Raw genomic sequence first — 19,180 nt, forward strand, 5'->3', positions numbered from 1 at the left:
CCCTTGTGCCCCCTGAAATATATCCCATTCCCCCAGTTAACACTTTAAAAATGTATTGCATGGAAATGTACCCCTCATTTAACAAAAATAAATACCTAAAGACAAATAACAGGTTGCTGTGGACAGAAAGCAGCACTTGCCAAATATAATGATGCCTTTTCACGCAGTGTTAGTGCTCCACAATGGTTAATCTTTGCTCAATGGTCCTTTTACCCTAAAACCACCTAAAATACACTGCAGTGCTTTCCCCACCGGGAAACCTACATGTAATACTAGAGCCATCAGAACCGAGACTCAAATCCCTTTGTCATTTCTCCCCTCTCATTTGCCGGCAAGTGCTGCAAGGTAGAGCCAAAAAAAGAAAAGAAGGAAGAGAAAAGCTTGTGCTGCCTCGGGCGCAGCCTCGCTCCTCGCAGCGGTGCGGTTCTGCTTGCCGAACAGCTGGTTCCTCTTAATGCTTCATTTACTCCTGATTACCAACAGTGTATCTCCTCGTATACCTTCAGCCCCAAATATTTAGTTTTCTTGGGGCTGGAAGCTGGCTCTCAGAGCACCGAAAAGCTGGTTTCCACGTGCTCTGTTTCTACATAGTTATATTACTCATGAATAAGCAGAAGGAGGGTTTTACTCCTATCTAAAACCAGACAGGTAAGCAAATGTTTCATATGGGGTATGGTGACAAGCTGTCAGTGGGATTTTATCTGGTGCTGGAAAATCTGGAGTGTGTTTAAATAGCTACTGAATTGGGTAGTCTCGGAGTACAACGTATCGCTGCCTTCTTGTGGAGGTTTGTCGATTCTCTGAGCCAGTCGGGGAAGGATCAGCTTCTCAGAGACAAATATCCAGAGATCCAAACTGAAGAGGTGTGGTTTCAACTTGTGTGTCATTCTGAAAACCTTCCCATCAAGCCATGACTTCATTTCAGTTTCTCAGCATCACTAACTTGTTCTGAAGCTGCCATTGATTTACTGCTCCATTTCTGAGCGGCTTGAAGAGTTTTTCCCCAGCATAGACGCTACTTATTTGAAGTAGAAATTGAATCTGATGGGAAAACTTCTTTTAATTTGCAAAAACAGGGAAGGTTAAAAGGGGCAGAGAAAAAATAGCCTTCTCAAACCTCTGACTGACAATTTTTCACATAGCAATGGTACAATAGCAGGCCCTGTACTGATTTAAAGAATAAAACAAAACCACAACACCTTTCCAGTCCTTGCATCACAGGTATGTTGAAAGGACCTCCCAAAGCCTTCCCAGCACAGAGCCTTCTGGTCTGGCTCGGAGGTTCGCAAGGCCAGTACTGATCCATGAGGGTGCAGCTCCCTCGTGGCCCAGTCTATGGTTGGTACCATGTATTATCACAAGTATTTGCAGAGCCTGATCCCAGATGCACCTACAGAGACTTTCAAACGTTTTATGGATACAAACAAAGTTGCCATCACCTCCCCATCTGCTCTCCCCTATGTGGTCTGAGGCAGCGGAATGCAACGGGGGAGAAGGAAACGCCCCATGTCCTGCCCTGGGACATCTCCAGGGAGATGGAGCCAGTTGCAGATCTCCAGATCCGTGACCTCAAGTCTTGCTTTAACCCATCAGCCCAAACCAGTGCTTTGCACCTTTCCCAGCATCTCCCAACCAGGTCACCCTCTCTTGCCATCTGTTGCCACCCCTGCACCGACGGACGATGGTATTTTCTGTGAGGACGGAGCAGACTTTCAGAACGAATTCTGCCGTCCCCACGTGAAGCAGAACTGTTAGCAAAACACGGTAACAAACCAGCTCCAAAATGAATAAATGTGGTTTTCATCTGAAGTGTGCACAGACACCTTACTGTGTCATTTTCCACTAAATCCAGTGTTTCTCTTTACTGAATTTATTTGCCATTTACCTATGTCTGTACATTTGCATTCTTTGTTGTTGTGTTATGTTTGTAATGAATTTTCATTTGTATGTTGTAGAGAAATCTCTCTTTCAGTCATCACACAAATGTTGCTTCTCGTTTCCTTATCCAATAACTCAAAAGCAGAGACTATAATTTTCAAGTGTAAAGGAAAACGGTGTTTTTGAAGATTGTGCTCTGTGCAGAATAATTCAAAGTACGTCACATTTCTTCCACTGTGAGATCCTTGATCATTGGTTTCTTCTTTCTTTTAATAAGCTGTTACCAGTAACACTGAAATTTAGATTCCTGGGTGAGCGTTACAGACCTAGAAGGGAAATACCTTGAACTGTTTTTCCTTGGAGTTCCCCGCTGCCTGTTGTCCCCAGAGGAGAAGGACGTTGCCATTGCACCCCTCTGCCCGGGATGGTGTCCTGCCTCTGCCGTGGGCAGAGGGACAGTGCAGGTTGTTTGAAAAACAGGCGACGGGTACAGGCGGGTGCAAGCGAATGAGGGTGCGATACGCACGTAGGAGATGCAGCAGCGGGGACAGAGCTGGCAGTCGGCGAGCAGTTCTGTCCCCTGCTGTGCTGCATATTGTGATGGCTCACTGTTCCGGAGCTAAAATTGCTGTTTTGGATATCGTTAGCCTCCATAGTTCAAGATAGGACTAATTATGAATAACAGACTGTACTGTTCTTTTATCACAGGTTTTTGATTAACATGAGACATTGTCCTTGGATATTCCCTGTGCCAAATTATCCTTTCAACTACTGAAGCCTAAATCCCAAGTATTTGCAACTGGTTGTTCTTGTCAAAGGAGAATAGAAAGAAAAGGATAAAAAATAAAATCTAGCTCTCCTTCAAATTCTGCCCAACGCTCCTGCTGGCACCATTCAAGTCTTGTCTGTACCTACAGCAGGAAGTGAAAAAGCTTACTAACACTTGATTTTTTTATCACAACTTTTCACCTTTAGGCCAAGCTCAAAGCAGAGCTCTGACCTTCACAACATATGACTGACTGCTAAAGCAAGACACACTTTAAGTCAAACAAATAACGTGTAAATCCACAGCAGCCTGGGAGAGGCATGTCTGCGCATCGGAGGCAGGAGGGGATTGCAGGGGGATGAATGGGCTACAAAGAGGGTTTTTGCAAAATGCAGCACATGAGCCTGTCCCGCCGCTGCCAGTTCTGCAGCAAACCCAGATACTGCTTCTGGGAGACCTTGAGCAGGGTCTGAGCCACTGAAAGCTGCTCCCCACAGCACCCCTGTGCCTCTGTCCCTTGGGCTCGTCACACCCCAGGGCATGGGGCTGCGTCTCTGCCCCATCACGGACTCACAGGCCCCCCGTGCCCCCCAGCCGGCCGTGCGTCCCTGCCAGGAAGCAGCCTTGTGTCAGCCTTCACCGCTTCCGAGGGCTGAAAGTAGGTTAGATTAAATCTGGTGGACCAGATTTGGTCACCTTAAAAACAACAACAACCCCCCCCCTTTTCCCTCACAGCCCTCCCACACACACATCTGCCATGCTTAAACTGGAAAATTAAATCACTCTTCCACTCCGCTGGCAGGAGACAGCCAACAACTCATGAGAACAACAGTGTTTAAAAACAAATTAACCTCTTCAGCGAAGAAGCTGAACTAGTCTGTCCGTGCCCTGGGGGTGCAGGGGCTGGGAGGGGGGGCTCTGCCAGTCCGCAATGGGAGCAGAGCACTTGCCCGAGGACAACGCTGGCTGCACCGCCACCAGCCCAGCCCGGGATGCTGCCCCTGCTGTGGGGGTGCTCGCTCGGAACTGGGAAGGGATGGGCAGATCCTTCACTTTTTTGTCATTCTCAGTTTCCTCTAAAAAAAAACCAAACCCAAAGCTTCAGCTTACCATTTTATAGTGTATTTTGTGGCGATAGATTAAAGGTCTTGTGAGGAACTGCAAATATTAATTCTGCTCAACCCTTACGTGATGCTTTCTCTGCCATTCAGAAATACAAGGCTACAGTGCTCACTTATAAACGCCTCAACTTTACCCATAATTCACACATCCAAGTGTCATCTGAGGCACGTGGACTGTCTGTCACATTTGAAATGAAACATCTCCTGCCACATCCTAGGTGAGACTTTTATCTTTCTGGAGATGCACCTAAATGCAAGCTCACGTGTCACTTAGTTGAACTAGAATTATGTGCGTTTCCAGAAAGATAACACTCCCTTACCAAAATTAGAGTTATTCTATCTTATTTAATTAATTAAGCGATTTTGCTGACCTCCTCTCTGCATTGTATTTCCGCTTACCTTGTGCTTCATTAAACTTGCATGAAGCCATCCAGCCGGCAGTGGCTTGCACTCAGGTTGCCAGGAACTAATCTGACAACAGATTGGAAATCACCGTGTAAAAGAATACGCAGCTTTTACTGGAGTTATGAAAATACCTGTGTCATGTGAGGCGGTGCAATGAGCAGGGAAGCAGCTGAGGTCCTGAGAGAGAGAGAGGAGGACGGACAGACAGAGTTAGATCTGCTCGGGAGCAAAAGGGACCAATGACAGTTCTGGGGCTGGATGGAAAGGGAAGAAACCGAGTGAGCACAGAAGCAGGCGAGGAGAACTGCGGCACGACCACAGGAGGTTTTACTACTGCACTATTTTTTTTAAGTCTCTATACTGAATTGCAATCTAGACAGCATAAAACATTTATAGAAGCACTGTGCCTCATCTATACCACCACAATAAAACACGGCCTTTTGCAAGTGTCCCCACACAAATTTGATTCCACTTGTCAACATCCAGCTGAAATTGTTACCTGAATAAAGCCAGACAGATGAGCACGTCCAGAGCCCCTGCAGCCGGGGCCCCCCAGGCACCCCCACGTGCATCAGCACCCGGAACGGGGACGCGGAGAACTGGGCAAAGTGCTTTCTCCACCAACACAGTCCTTCGTGTCTGGCAAACGTCCGCGGGTAGACCCGGCCCTTCTCCCAGCCGGGGAGGTCGAGTACGTTCCCACCGGGGGTTCACACTGCAGCGGCTCCCGCGGGGTTCGGGACGTGAGGGGCACTCACTAACAGCACACTCTGTTCACCACTCACTTTTGAAAAAGAAATTTTATTATTAGGCAATATCAGCTCAGTAAGCGGTGACTAGTGCGATGAAGGTTCAGCTTTGACAAGCCTCTCACATCTCTAATTTTTTGGAAAAAATATTTTCTGATTTGCAGTGACTTTATATTTTACAAAGTGTTGCTCATGTCTGGTTTGAAGAAGTTCCAAGGACAAACCCAGAAGAAATTACAGTGTGATAAAATCTAAATGTGATGCTCTGATTGAGAACTCAAATTTGTAAGGCTGAATACTGTTTCAGGAAAGTCTTTAGAATTTATATTTTTCAGCCCAACTGAGTGAGAAAAGAGTTGACATCTCAAAAATGTCCTGCCCATCTCTCCCACCCACATCCCAGTGTTGCTTCCAGGAATCTCTATAGGTTTATTTTTAGCTACCCATTTTCACATAAGATTCAAGTCCAAAGCGTTCAAGCTCGCTCTCATTTTAACCAAACATGTTTAGTATTCAGCACTGAACCGGAGGGCACAGAACAGCAGGCATTTAAACAGATCTCTCTGCAAAGCTTCCTGGCAGAAGGTGGCTTGCCCTGAGTCAGCCTGGTCGCGTTCTCAGAAGTTTAAACCAGGTATCACTCTCTCAAAGATGCCGACTGGTAGAAATGGTTTAAGAACAAGGGTACAGCAATCCTGGGTGGAAGCCTGGTTCACGCGAAGCCAGAGGAAACCCCCCAAGCCCAGGGATTTTAATATGCCTGGGATTTTGTTCTTCACATTAATATGAGAGATTAATTCTAACATGTAGATTTGAATAATAAAAATATAGATGACTTTTTTTAAGCCCTCCCTTAAAGCATTTTAAATGATGAAAGAAGCGTACAGGCAAATACTCCCTAGTGCACTCGCACCCAGCAAAACATGACAGAGGATCAGCAATCAGCACAAGAACAAATCGGTACAAAATTATTGTCGTTAACAGAAATGCAAGCATGCAGAGCAGAAGCAATAGTGCCAGGAATGTGGAATGATAGATGAGCCCAACCCCGTTGCTGTTCAACCAGGGAAGAATTAAATGTACACAGATTGCAACGCTAGCTGGACTGTGCCTTCAGAGAAGTGTCCCAAACCGGCCGTCGGTGGATGCGCCCACGGAAAGCCACCCTTGTTCCCCAAATACCTGTAAAGACTTGAAGGATAAAAACAAAATTAAGAAAAATATACAAATGTTGATACCTGAGTGACTGAGGTGCTGCCTCATACGTGATGCAATATCTTACACGTATTGGGCAGTATTTGGTTAGAGATTTGATCTTTTCCTTTGATCTAAATATAACGAGGAGCAACCTCAGAGTACCTCGTGCTGCATCGGCTCACTCGGGTTGTTTATTCGGAACACGTAACAGTCAGTGGCATTTCTTTTCATTTAGCATTAATCATGGCACGCAGCATACTTTATGTGGCACCACGTTCCCCTGCACCGCGTACTTCATATTCATAATATTCCCAAGCTCTTGCAAATCAGGAAGATTCAAGCTCTGTTATTCACACTTACGGCAATATCAGCAAACATCAGAGTACTTGAGAGACCAATCAGGACACTGTGATTTTTGAGAAGGGAACTAGTGTTTAATGCTACACCTGGAAAAAACACTTTTTTACAAAGCAGCGGTTCCCCACAAGTGCAGCCATCAGCTCCTGGGGGGGATCTCCAGCTTTGCCACAGCAGTTGAACCAGAGCGTTCTGTGAGCTGCTGCCATCAGAGCACAGACACACTCACTAAAGCGATGAGAAACGCCACAACTATGAGATGCTTTTATCTGCTTTCCTCCTCACACACCCTTGGACACTGCGGGGGCCGCACCCCAGTGCAGATACCTCTGAGCATTCTTTGAGAGGAATCAGATAGGGCTCAAACCACCTCCTTTTAGCTTAAACTCTACCATAACCTTTTTCTTTTTTTTAATAAGTTTTTAAATTTACATAAATGCTCCAAGTAAGTGTTTATGCAAGAGCTGAGACCCCACATGGACATCTGTGAAGGTCTCCATGGTATTTCTCATGCTCAGAGCAGCGAGCACTGCTGTAAAGCCAAGCACTCCAGGTGGCAAGCGTTGCTGGTAGCCACTGCAGCCATGGATGCCGCTGCACCGCGAAGCCCTACGTAAGCGTAGAGGAGGATTGATTCGGTGCACATCACACAGCAGAGGCATGACAATCCAGTGCATTATTCAGCAGAGCCTGTGATGGCTTTCCGTTTAATCTATGTGAAAATTGGATTTATGGCAGAGGAGTAAGAGCTATCTGAACATGGCCCATAAAACTAGAAGAATCATATTTTTCTCTTCAGCAAGCAACTTTTAACAGCTCTGCTGGGTGCTTATTTGCAGTCACCAGGCAAAAATTTTCTCTCTGCTGTTTACGACCCTTTTACTCATTTCTGTGACAGAGGGGGGTGGTTTGGAGTACGGTGCCAGTGATGCTCTAGTTACTGGGTGTTATTTGCTCCAGGGACTCTTTTGATATGTAGTCCTCTGCTGTACTAATGTTCCCATTAGTCTTGATTGCCTCTGCAGGGGGTGGTAAAGACTTCTGTAACAAAGTGCCTAGGAAAATCCTTCTTGAGCCTTTGATATTTTCTTTGTAACATTTTCCTCATCTTTTGCAAGATATCAGTTTGACTTTGAAGTTATTTCCAGTTCTGTTGTTGTCATTACTTTATATTTCTACTGGGTAGCTGGATGTTTCTTATGGGGGAACAAGAAGCCACCAAACAGCCTCTCTTTCTGTGTTCCTTGTATGGTTCTGGCCTCTTGAGTAAAGCTTCCAGTTACTGAAGCCATACAGTCTGAAACCTCAAGGTACTAAAATGCAGCGATCAGATGCTGTGAGGTATTGCTCAAAGTTTCTGCAAGGAAAAATGAAGAACAAAAATATATATGTGGAAAAATCATATACATAAAACATCCCAGTGAGAAAATGGTTGGGGACTGAAGCTGTTTAACAGCCATAAAAGCATAGTGGAAGGTCAAATAAAAAAAAAAATTTAAATGGATATTGGCCTACAATATTCAGAAGTCCAGGTATTTATTCATACCATGGAAGTGTGGTGGGTTTAGGAGGCTGAGCTGAAATGAATGGAGATTTCCAGTGAAATTTCGTAAAATTCCTGTTCATGGGAAGACTGAAATAATCAGAAGACTTCTTTTTCTCTGGGAAACAATGTAGGACTTGAAATGTAAAACTGAAAATGAGGAGCTAAAAGTTCTTCTCACACCTCTGCTACCTGGAGAGAATGGCCCCTCTGTAAAAGGGCTTTATATCCCCTGTGATAACATTTGCTTTAGAAGTATGTCATAATTGCTGTAATTTTCATTGTGATTAGCAATAAACAGTATATTTTAAAATACCCAGTAAGGAAAGAAAACTTAAATAGACTTTTTAAACTTCGAAGGTTACAGTGAAAGCCTAGGAGAATTCCGAGACGATTCAGAAAAGCTCTAACTTTGTCACCGAAGAGATGGATGGAGCTCCCTGCAACATTAAAACATGCCGGGAGAGAGTCACTCCGGGTTTGGATTTGACCTTTTCAGTTCTGTAGAACTCCAGTCCTGAGCTGTGATTCAGGCACATTTCTGTAACGTGCAATTCCCGGTGCCAGACACCAATTTGCTGTCATTATCTGCAGTTCCTTTGGTTCAAAGACCACTAACATTACTTCCCATTACAGCTCATGCCTCAGAAATACAAAGCGAGGGCCAGAGCAGAGCTGAAAAAATTCCCCGCAAAGGAAAGCAGAGCAGCAATAACACGCAAACACAACCAAGTGCACCAGCACATGGCCAAGCAGAAGGTCATCTCTGTTTTTAGTTGTTTACATGTGCCCCAAGGGATGCTCATCCTGGAGCCCGTGCAGCTTCTCCCTGTCATCTGCACGAAGCCCCATCTCCCCATCACCCCCCGGCCCAGCGCTGGGGTCACACCTCTTGTCACTGGGGGTGGCCCAGAGGGGTTCGGTGGGGTGGTTGAGCTGCGCTTGGCTGCAGGTTCAGCCCCTGGGGAGGCTGCGGGGGAGAAGGGGCTTTTCCTGTGTGAATCTTGGGTGCTGCTGCTGGTTTTGTGCATTTGGAGGATGCAGATAAGAAGGGCACTGAATTTGAATGTTATGCTAATAAGAACATCTGTGTACTTAAATCAGCGCTGAGCAGCTGGTACATTTAAAACAGCCCCCAGCATGTCTAAACACTCTGTAAATACAGAGTTAATATCTCCTGAGATCAATTTATCATTAATAAGTTATAAAAACAGGATTTGATGCACACTGAAATAAAAACAGTGTGAAAAAAGCCTGTTCTTTTTTTCCATTTTTTCCCTCCTAAAATTCAGTAAAATGTTTCTTGTGTGACCAAATCTATTCAGAGAAAGCAATTATTACAGTTAAGATGTATTAGGCTGCAGTCCAAGCAATAGCTCAAAATGTATTTTCCAATATATTTTGTTCTAAGTTAGGCGTATTAGGACTTGATTGTAATTCATATAACAACAATCTTCACAATTAAAGATGTGTGTTTAAAACTGGTAGTCACTGACATTTTAATAAAGACTGAACTAAAGATTTCAGTAAGTATCCATTTCAATTCTGGGGGACTACTATCATCCATCAGCAGATGTCATTCTGATTAGAAGTTGTTGTTAACTATTACAGAAAATAAATTCAAATTGAAACAAAATGTTTCCTGAATGTACAGTCCATGGCTGTATGGATGCGGGTGCTGGATGACAGACGGGCAGAGCTCTGGGCAGGGAGGGTAACGCGTCCTCGCCTGCTTCTCCCTGCCTCGGGCTGCCCTAGGAGCCCAGCGTCAGGCTTCCTCAAGAGGTGCTCTGAAAATGGACGATGTACTTGTACATCAAATTTTCTTCAAATTTGGAGGGATCCTGCCATCCCAAACTGCCTGGAAAGGGCTGAAGAGAGAGGACAGAGCTGAACTGCCTGCAGTTATCACCATCTCAGCCCTTCGGTGTGTGAGGACCCAGCCAGACATCGACTTGCACAGAAGGACTCGGGGTTGGCCTCATCCTGCGCAGCAGATCTGACGCAGCCACACTCTGATCCCGGTGTGGTCCATGCAGAGGTGCAGGCACCCCTAAAGCTGACATGGCCCACAGCTTCTCGGTTCAGCACCTGGATGTCAAGCGGTGAGCACGTACCCAAGCGAACTTCAGACAAGTGTTCTGGGAAAAATCTTGACCAAGTTCCACATTACACCAACATTTGGTGGCTGTTATCTCCCTCCACAGTCACCTCTGCCTGGCTGCAGCCATGGCTCAGCCTCCTCCTGCGCTGGCGAGGGGCCCCTGGCACCTCCTCTTACGTCTCAGTACGTAGGTTGGGACCCCAGTTTATGCTGCTAAATGATTCCCCTTTACCAAATATGCTACAAGGACCTGCATGTCCCTGAAAGACTCCAGATAGCATCTGAACTTGTTTTGAACACTCTGGGACTCCACTTACTAAGTCATAAAAATGAAAGATAGTTACTATGATGAAATGGATCCTTTTCCCTCTTTTGCTCTCAAATAATCTGTTGTGAAGAGGCATTAGGCATATATGTCCTATACTCCACTTCCTAAGCCTCCTGGATCCACAAACTGGTGACTGGTTTCATTAAACACGTATTTTATGCATCCTGTAAACTCAGGGAAACTGTATAATTCAGGGTACCAGCCCCGGTGTGCCGACGGCATTTTGATCAATGCTGTGTGCTTCTGTAACATTAAGATACTCCTCTGCATGTTTGGAGGTTGGTTGGTTTTTTCCTCCTGCTCCTCTCTTCCTGGAACACTTTTATCTCGCTCCAGTAATTGCCAGCAAAACTCACAAGCAGTAAAGTCCATGAGTAAACGTTATCAGCTCCGTTCCACTCACAGCACTCCTCTCCATGTCCGTATGGGTCACACCCTGGGAGATGAGCACTGCTGCCACAGCCAAAGGTCCTCACGGGCGTCCTTGTCCCACGGCGCTTGGTGCACTGGAGACATGTCTGGAGAAGGTTTCCCAGAGAGGGGATTGTATTCTATTTATTATGGATTTACTACAGCCCTAAGCTGCATACACATCATCTTCTGCTATAAAAAGAAAATGCACATGATAATTTTGTCTAGCTCCACCCTGTTTGGAACAGGAGAACTGATACATAAAATATGCCAAAGCCCATTAGGTTGGTTTATGATCTTAAACAATAGTCTCGCGTAAGAAACTTTGGAGTGAGACTGCAAACCTCCAGAGCAGACGGATCAATTGTTCAGCAAAATGCCAAAGTCCTGCCTTAGCACCAGTTGTCTGAAATAGCTCCACAGCTGCTGCAGCTGTGTCTGGGAGGCACGTAAGGTCTTTAGCAGGGCAATATAAAATCCCCACGTTATTTGTATGATTTATAGTTTTCCACTCACCTACACCGCATGAATAGCGTTAACACCTGCCAGAACTTCCTGTAAACGCTGAGAAAGTCATCTTGGGCAATTTTTTCCGGGCAATTGATTTGATTAATTTTCTGGAGAGCAGCGTCCTGCCAGTTGGCCTGGCTGGGGAGATGTTAAGAAGTTTGTTTGCTTGGTTATCCCTTCCCAGGGACCTCGTTGGGATTACAACTAATTGAAGTTTCTAGGCTAATTTGTTTCTTAATATCCTTGTCTGAAATGTGAAAAGCTGCATTAAACTTAAGATGGGGAAAAGGGGAGGAGGGTCACTGTTTTGTCGTCATGAAGCTACGCTGAAGATTTGCACTGGAAGAGACCGTCTCTGTGGCCTCGTGGCAGCAGCTCTGCCCCTCCCGGGGGTGACTTCGGTTAATCAAGTCACTAACAAGAAACATACCTGCAAGTCCATGAGCTCCGCCCTGTGCGGACCATTGCTGGTTAGTCTTTGGCTGATCCCAGTTTTCCTAGATCGCGCCTAGGTGTTAAGAATTCTTGTTGACACTAAAGGACATACATAAGAGCCACGTGCTGCTTTGTGAAGTTCACAGATGAACAGGATATGGAAGACGACACATAACTACTGGGTACGTGCACGAGAACAAGTTTTCTCTTTGCTGTGTGCTATCCCAACCCTTCCCTCAGCACCGATGTTCCCCTCCAATACATGTACCTTGCAAAATCCTTCTTTGGTTTCGCTGTATTCTGGAGGATTTTTTATTTTTTTAATTAGAAATCAATGTTTTTTTCTAGATAAGTGAAAAAGATAATAAATAATGTTCTAGCAATGCAAAACTAGAGCAGAGGCTTTGATTCTTAATGCTGCTGTGAAAATTTAAATGTTCACTGAAAAGGCTTCTTTGAGCCTTACAGAAGAAATTCATTGCAGGCAGCACAGAGCGCTGAACTCACCAGAGCGTGACTGCCAAAGCCAGAAGAAAGGTTTTCATCACAACCCTGCCTTGATAGAAAGGAAAACAGGTTTTAGGACAGCCAGTCAGCAGCAACTGAAATTCAGAAAGCCTTCAGAGAGTGTTGATCACAACATTATTGTATGTTTGTAAAAAGGCATGTACCATAAAGCCCGCTATCATTAGAAGCAGAGTTAGGACGAGGTCTGAAAGGCGGCTCAGCTGAGTCCGCTCCCAAGCCGACCAGAGCCTCGCACTGCAGAATTAATTGCACCCCTGCCTGGTAAGGACAGAGTTGTGCAGAAATTAAGAACAACTGCAACAGAGATTTCTCCTGAAGATTTTGAAAGATAGGCTCTGGTTTTGGCTGAGGTTTTACACGTATGTCAGGATAAGGTCAGATGAGTGAGGTACAGGGAAAGGCACAAACTACAAAATCATTCACTTCAACAAGAAACCACAAGATGTGTTTGCAAACCTGCCAGGTGACCGCTGGTCAGAACAACTGCTGCCAGGTTAAGATGGCAATAACTGAGATCCGTTTGCTTAAAAGGTAAAAGAAAACCCTTTCCCTCACTACGGATGCCCTGCCCCAGCCCGAAGCGTGCTGCAGGTGTGCCAAGATGGCTTTGATCGGGACAGCGCAGCTCCCAACACCCGCCGGCAGCTCTCGCCAGGCTGCAGACTGGACCAGGACACAGGTGACTGGTTTGAAGGTTGTGCCCACGGGTCTGTACACCTGCAGGCAGGGCCCAGAGCTCACGTGCAGCCGTACAAATCAACCTCTTTAATGAGCAAGGCAACTCTCAAGGTGAGACGGACAGACAAGTGATTGCCCGCAGTTCAGAAAGGACAAATCAGACTTACCGTATGGAGGAAATGAAATCAGGTGCCTAAAGGACATGCCTGTGAAATATTAAGAGATCCATCAACTCCTAAGCAGCACTTACCAGATGAACGGCTCTTCATGGGTGCAGCGACTTGAGCCAGGGACGGGCAGAGCTCGTGTGTTGACACCGAGTTATTTACAGACGTATTACAAGGGCATTTCTCAATAACTCCTTGGAGAGAACAGAAACCAAACTGGGTTTAAGCCCAGCCTGGGTCCTGCCTCTGACCCTTGTCATCAGCATCCACTCCAGTTCTTCCGGCAGAAATGGTATAACTTCATGATTGCTCTGAAAGCCAACCATGAAAAATGTTATAGATAAACTGTGTATTAATTGTCATTTCTGCTTCCTTTCAGATCATCTGGAAAACAACCCTGAAGATTAGAGAAATGAAAATGTCAGAGGTGCAGAAGCTAAGGGGACACGCTCACTAGAAATCCATCAAATACAGATGGGCTACCTGAGAATGGAAAATGCTTTTGATGCTGTAATACAGTAATTCCCTTCCTCCTGGCTCTTTCTATCAATTTTTCCACTGAAGGGGAAATTCCCACATCCCACTCTGTTTCTAAATTCTGTGAGAGATGATGTTTGAATTTCCTTACCCCATCTCCCGTTTTGTACCCCGCTCCAACACTTTCGCGATTCTGGGGCTATTCTCTTCCACTCATTTTATATTAATTACAATCTTTTTCCTTCCTATTTCAATCCTAATCTGTCTTTATAAAAGCTGTTTAAATTTATACAACTGTATAACTACCTCGTTATTGCTAGTTTGGAGACACCAAGGTACAGCCTGAGTATTTGTAGATGCTTTGGGAATACATACTCTACACTTGTTTTATTGGACCATTGATATATTCTTACAGATAAAACATTCCTATACCTGCAGCGTGATGACACAGTATCATCTTTCTTTCCCAATATATGATGCACTTTTTTTAAACCCCAAAATGTTCTGATCTATTTAGTCAGCGAGGGTTTTTATTTTTTTTAAACTCTTGGTTTAGAAATATTTTGGAAGATTTAACTGAGCTCTTTATAATAAGTTTCACTGTAATTCCAGATGCTTTATTTGTTTTTACACTAAAGTAAGAAAGAACAGCTCCACTTGCACAGGAAAAACTCTTTTCTTTTTTCTGCTTTTTCCTGGGAGAATAAATGGATTAGGAGAAACTTTCACCTGTTATCTTTCCTTTCATCCAGGACTGACAGCAATTTAATTCTTTAAGGTTTCTTAAATTATTTTAGAATGTGGGAGGGCTAAATTTAGATTTGCATATCCTTACTTGGATGTTTTTCAGGGCAGCGTTCACAGGGCAGTACGTGAAGGTTTTCTGCCTTGCTCAGGATTCTGCCTGTGACTAGGGAGCTGTTTTCGGGAAGGTCCTCACCTCTCTCACCTTGTTTAATCCCGAGGGCAGAGCATGGGTCACGCGCCCGCCACCCTCCCAGAGGAGAAGCCATGCTGATGGGCTCCCCGTCCTTCCTCGCGGGGCTGCAGAGAGGGTCCCACACCAAAGGCTTAAAAGCTGTGTTCAGTCTTCCCTGCCCTGCAGCTGCTCAGCGAGTGGGCTGCTGGGTGAGCGGGTGGGCTGCCAGGCAAGCAGGCTGCTGGGCGAGTGGGTGGGCTGCCGGGCGAGCGGGTGGGCTGGCTGGCAGATGGAGGGAGGCGTGGGCAGCACAGGGCTCGGTGCCCGAGGGCACCACGCCAGCCTCCCGTCTGCCCGGGAAATGGGGCTGCAACCGTGCCTCAAACTGAAAAATCTGTCCTTCTACCACCTCATCTGCAAGAGGAGAAGCAGCAGGATCTTGATTCAAGCGTTTATGAGCTTAATACATTTTTTCTCATTAATACAGATGGTCATTGGATGTGTCTGGGAAGGAGAAATATTTTGGTCTTGCATCATTCGGGTTGTGCTCTTGCACGGTTACGAGAGCCCCCAACAGGTACAGTACTGCTGATACTGAAATAGCAGGAATTCTTCAAAGAAACGTGTAAGCGAAAGGTGGAAAATCAGCCTTTTTCTAGCAAGCTGTGAATGTGTAAATAAGCACGAGCACTGTAATTATTTTTCCCAAGCAATATGAATAGGACATTTTCTTGGCCAGAAGCAAGCAAAATTTCTTGATGTATTGGGATGCCATACACTGAAAATTTGCTGTATATTAAATTGCATTTAACATTTATTCTCTCTCCTGCTCGATCAGCTGAGCAGTGCAGCATTAGGTAGTCATCTTGATTTTGTGCATTTCCTTAATCGTATTTGTAAACGATCTTACCCAGTGCTTGACTCTTCCTTAAAAATGGGCTAAACCAGTCATCAGGTAGATAGCAGATAAAAGCGATTAGCTGAAGTGATCAATTAAAACTGACTATAAAATTAAAAGCTATTTTTCTTCTATGCACCATACAGTTTCCTGCTAAACTGTACTTAACTCCTTCCCTTTACACATTATTTCTGCTGGAGATGCAAAGTTTCTGCAAGGTTAGGAGATGGTTTACCTTGACAGCAGATGGGACAGAGTCCAAACCCCCCAAACAGTGACCTTGCCCTTATCCCTTCTGTCCACAGGATATTTCTGGACTGCTTCTCGGCAATGTCTGGCTGAACTTGTTTCCACGCCTCTGGAGAAAGTCCAGGATGGCACAGCGCTCCCGGGGACGGGGACTGGCAGGCTGCTGGGATCTGAGGCACCGTCTGTCCTAGGAAGAAAATGGTTAATCACAAATCACATCCTGTGCTTCACAACGGTTCTGCTTGACTGAAAGACCTGACCCAAATAATAACGAAAACTAACAAAAATTCAAGTTTTATAATTCTCATGAGGTATAAAAACACTCCCTGTTTATAAAAAAATACAACTTTTTGTAAAATAACCAGAAAAAGGATTGCTAATAACTCTTTTGTGAGGTAACCATTATTTTAACTGAGTTTAGTGCAGTTTTTCCAAATGCTTTAAGCTTAAGAACTTATTTGCATGTTGCCCATGAAGAAATGTTTTTGTGCTGAATTACTGACCATTTTAGTTATTTCTTGCACTTCCTAGCAGAGAGTTACGGCTCTAGACACCAATGTCAGCCAACAGCCATCATCTGCAGTTACTGAGACAGTTAAATCTCGTGACAAAGAATGAGTACAGGAAACAAAAACATTACATATGTAAATAACAGAGTCACTAACCCTCTTTAATTTATCTGCTCCAGGAAAATGCCGTGCAGGCTGCAAAGCAAGATAATGCTCTCTGCCCCAGAGCAGATAGTGCTGGGTGGCAGCTTGTCCTTTTCTGAGAGAAACAAGGATGAACAAAAATCCAACACGTGAGTTATTTGAAAAATGCTGGTAAAATTCTCTTGATCTGAAAGAAAACAGTGCTTTTCTAGCTTTCCCCAGTGGCATTTTGGATGCTTGTGATTCTTTTCTGCTTCTGAGGAATTTTGTGCTTTGCCAACTGCAACTCATCCTCCTTGCACCACCACTGCTGCAGCACCTGCTTTTTACATTTAGATTCTTGGCACAAGGGAAGAAATACTGCCTACTGTCACTTGTCCTCACGTCCTTCTATTGTAATATTGTGCTTACTACAAGAGCAATTTACATTTTAAATTCTGTAACCTAAATACAGAAACTATGCGGTAAGTGCCGATTGATGAGTAGCTGTGTCACCTGCACATCTTGATCTTTGTTTCTCCTCAGCGCCAGATCTTCATCTTTTCTGCCCCAGCATCCAGCCGCTTGCTGCTTGGCCACCTGAGTACAATGGTCTAAGGAGGAAAGAATGAGCAAGAAATACCCACGGTTATGTACAGTATAGTCCAGTTTAAGGATATGAAAATACCCTGCCAGACACAGCAGACTCGCTCTACACCACCTTCTTTCATAAACACAGAGAATGGGTTTTTGAAGTTCAGTGGCAGGAACCGACTGATGCCAGCGGAGACCCAACTGATGACCAGCCACCAAGCTCTAACGTTTTATAGCATGGAGACAGCCCTGCGTAAATCCCCCTGGGGTCAATAATCCCCTCTCATACCCCAGCCTCTCCAACCCAGCCTCTTTCAGAGGAGCAGATGAAATTAGACTTTTGAGATTACTTGGTTCTGCAGGACTTGGGTAAATGCACAGCTTGAGACACCGCCCTGCCCTGCCTCCACCCAAATCCTCCCCCACCCAAGCACCCTCATTCCATTCCCTGATAAATTCACTGCGCTTTTAAGGTTCTCCAGATTTAACTCAATCACGTTCCTGGGGGCTGGCAGAAGAGAACAGAAATAAAGAAATCAATCCCTCGATGAGAGACAGGCTTGAACCAGTGCCAGAACTAATACTCCCGAATTCTGGGAAGGGTGCACTTCAATATTTATTAGAAAGGCACGTTTCTGTCAGATTTTTACAAGTCTGTTTTTCCCAGCACTGCCTTCAGAAGGCACCTTTCCCGAGGCGCAGAGGACATTCACTCCTTTGCAGAGCTTTCTCTATAAGCACCATAGAGGTTGCCATCCCCGTTTCGTGACCGCAGACACACTGCCCGTGGTGCTGCTCAGCCTAGTTAAACCTTTTAAATTTCTTTTTGCCCTCCGTGGACTCTGGGTTTTTCCCCCTCGCTCTTGGCAGCTGACTCCGTTTTCAGACTGTTGAACTGTACTCGGCAACCTAAGAATAATTGAGGGCAACAGGTAACAGCTCATTACCAGAGGAATGTGGGTTCCCTGAGCAGCACTGATGATAATTCAGAAGCATTTCAAATGGTGCGTCAGGTTAAGCCATTTAATGTGGAAACGAACAGGTCAGCCTTCGGAAAGCAGCACTGAAGGTGCAACATTGCTTCTCTTCCTTTCACTCCTGTGGCAGCCACTTATTTAATTCACTCACAGCACGATTAAACATAACTTAAAATACTCTATTGTTTATTTAATCTAGTGTCTCTAATCTCCAGTTCAGTTTTTAATCATCCAAATTACTGAAACAGGCGGTTCAGACTCATACAAAAATGAATTTTCCCGTCCAATCTTAGTTATATCTTTGAGAGGCCGTTTTCAGTCTTAATTAAAATCTATACACCAAAACTACCACTTTCCCACTAAAAGCGACATCAATGTAAATAAAATAAGTAGAAGCCCCTACCTTTCCAGCACCATATTGAACAGATTGATTCACACAATTTAATTCACCCATCAGAATGGGAACAGCCATTGAATCAAACCCCTCTGCCTGCAGAGCGGAAGCGCAGCAGCCGCCGCGGTGGCCGTGGGCTGGCATGGCGTGGGGGGCTCCCCACTGCCCGCGCCCCTCCCACTCCCACGCTGGGTACCTGCAGGTGTCGACAGCGCTCCCATCCGCTGGCTCGAGCCTCGTCCCACGGGACGGGTGTGCAGATGGTGTCCTAACACCAAGGCAAGAGGACAGACAGTGGGTCTCGGCGTGGGGCCGCGAGAGCACATCCAGCCACCCCCAGCCACGCAGCTCTGTTATGAAACTACAGCTAGATAACCTTTTCTTGAACGAAACATACTCATCAGAAAACCAATTTGAACAAAAAGTGCATCTTCTAACACACCATGAAGAGGGAATAAGTTCCACGGAGGAGAGGCAGGGTGGCTGCCAGAGTATTAGGCAGGGTGCTGGGAAGCGCTGGGCACTGGTGTTAGTTCTCACTTATCTCAGGTGCTCAGTCAGTGTTTTTCATCCTGACCTTCAGATAAAAGCAAAGTAATTTGATAAATAGAAGCACACTGCTTTGTTTACAGCTGACCAGAATAAACTCTGTTGTTAGCTTTTGGCTCAGAAAAATAACCCGAATAATTACCTGGATCAAGAAGAGATAGCTGAGATGGCTTTTAAATGTTTCACCCCCTGCCACTTTGTTTTCAGAGAAGCAAACCACGTGGCCACACGGAGAAGACAAGGGGCAACGGGTACAAGTTGCACTGGGAGAAATTTCACCGCAATTCAAGAAAGAATATTTTTTTGCCATGAGA

This window comes from Strix uralensis, chromosome 14, assembly GCF_047716275.1.
Source record: "Strix uralensis isolate ZFMK-TIS-50842 chromosome 14, bStrUra1, whole genome shotgun sequence".
Lineage (NCBI taxonomy): Eukaryota > Metazoa > Chordata > Aves > Strigiformes > Strigidae > Strix > Strix uralensis.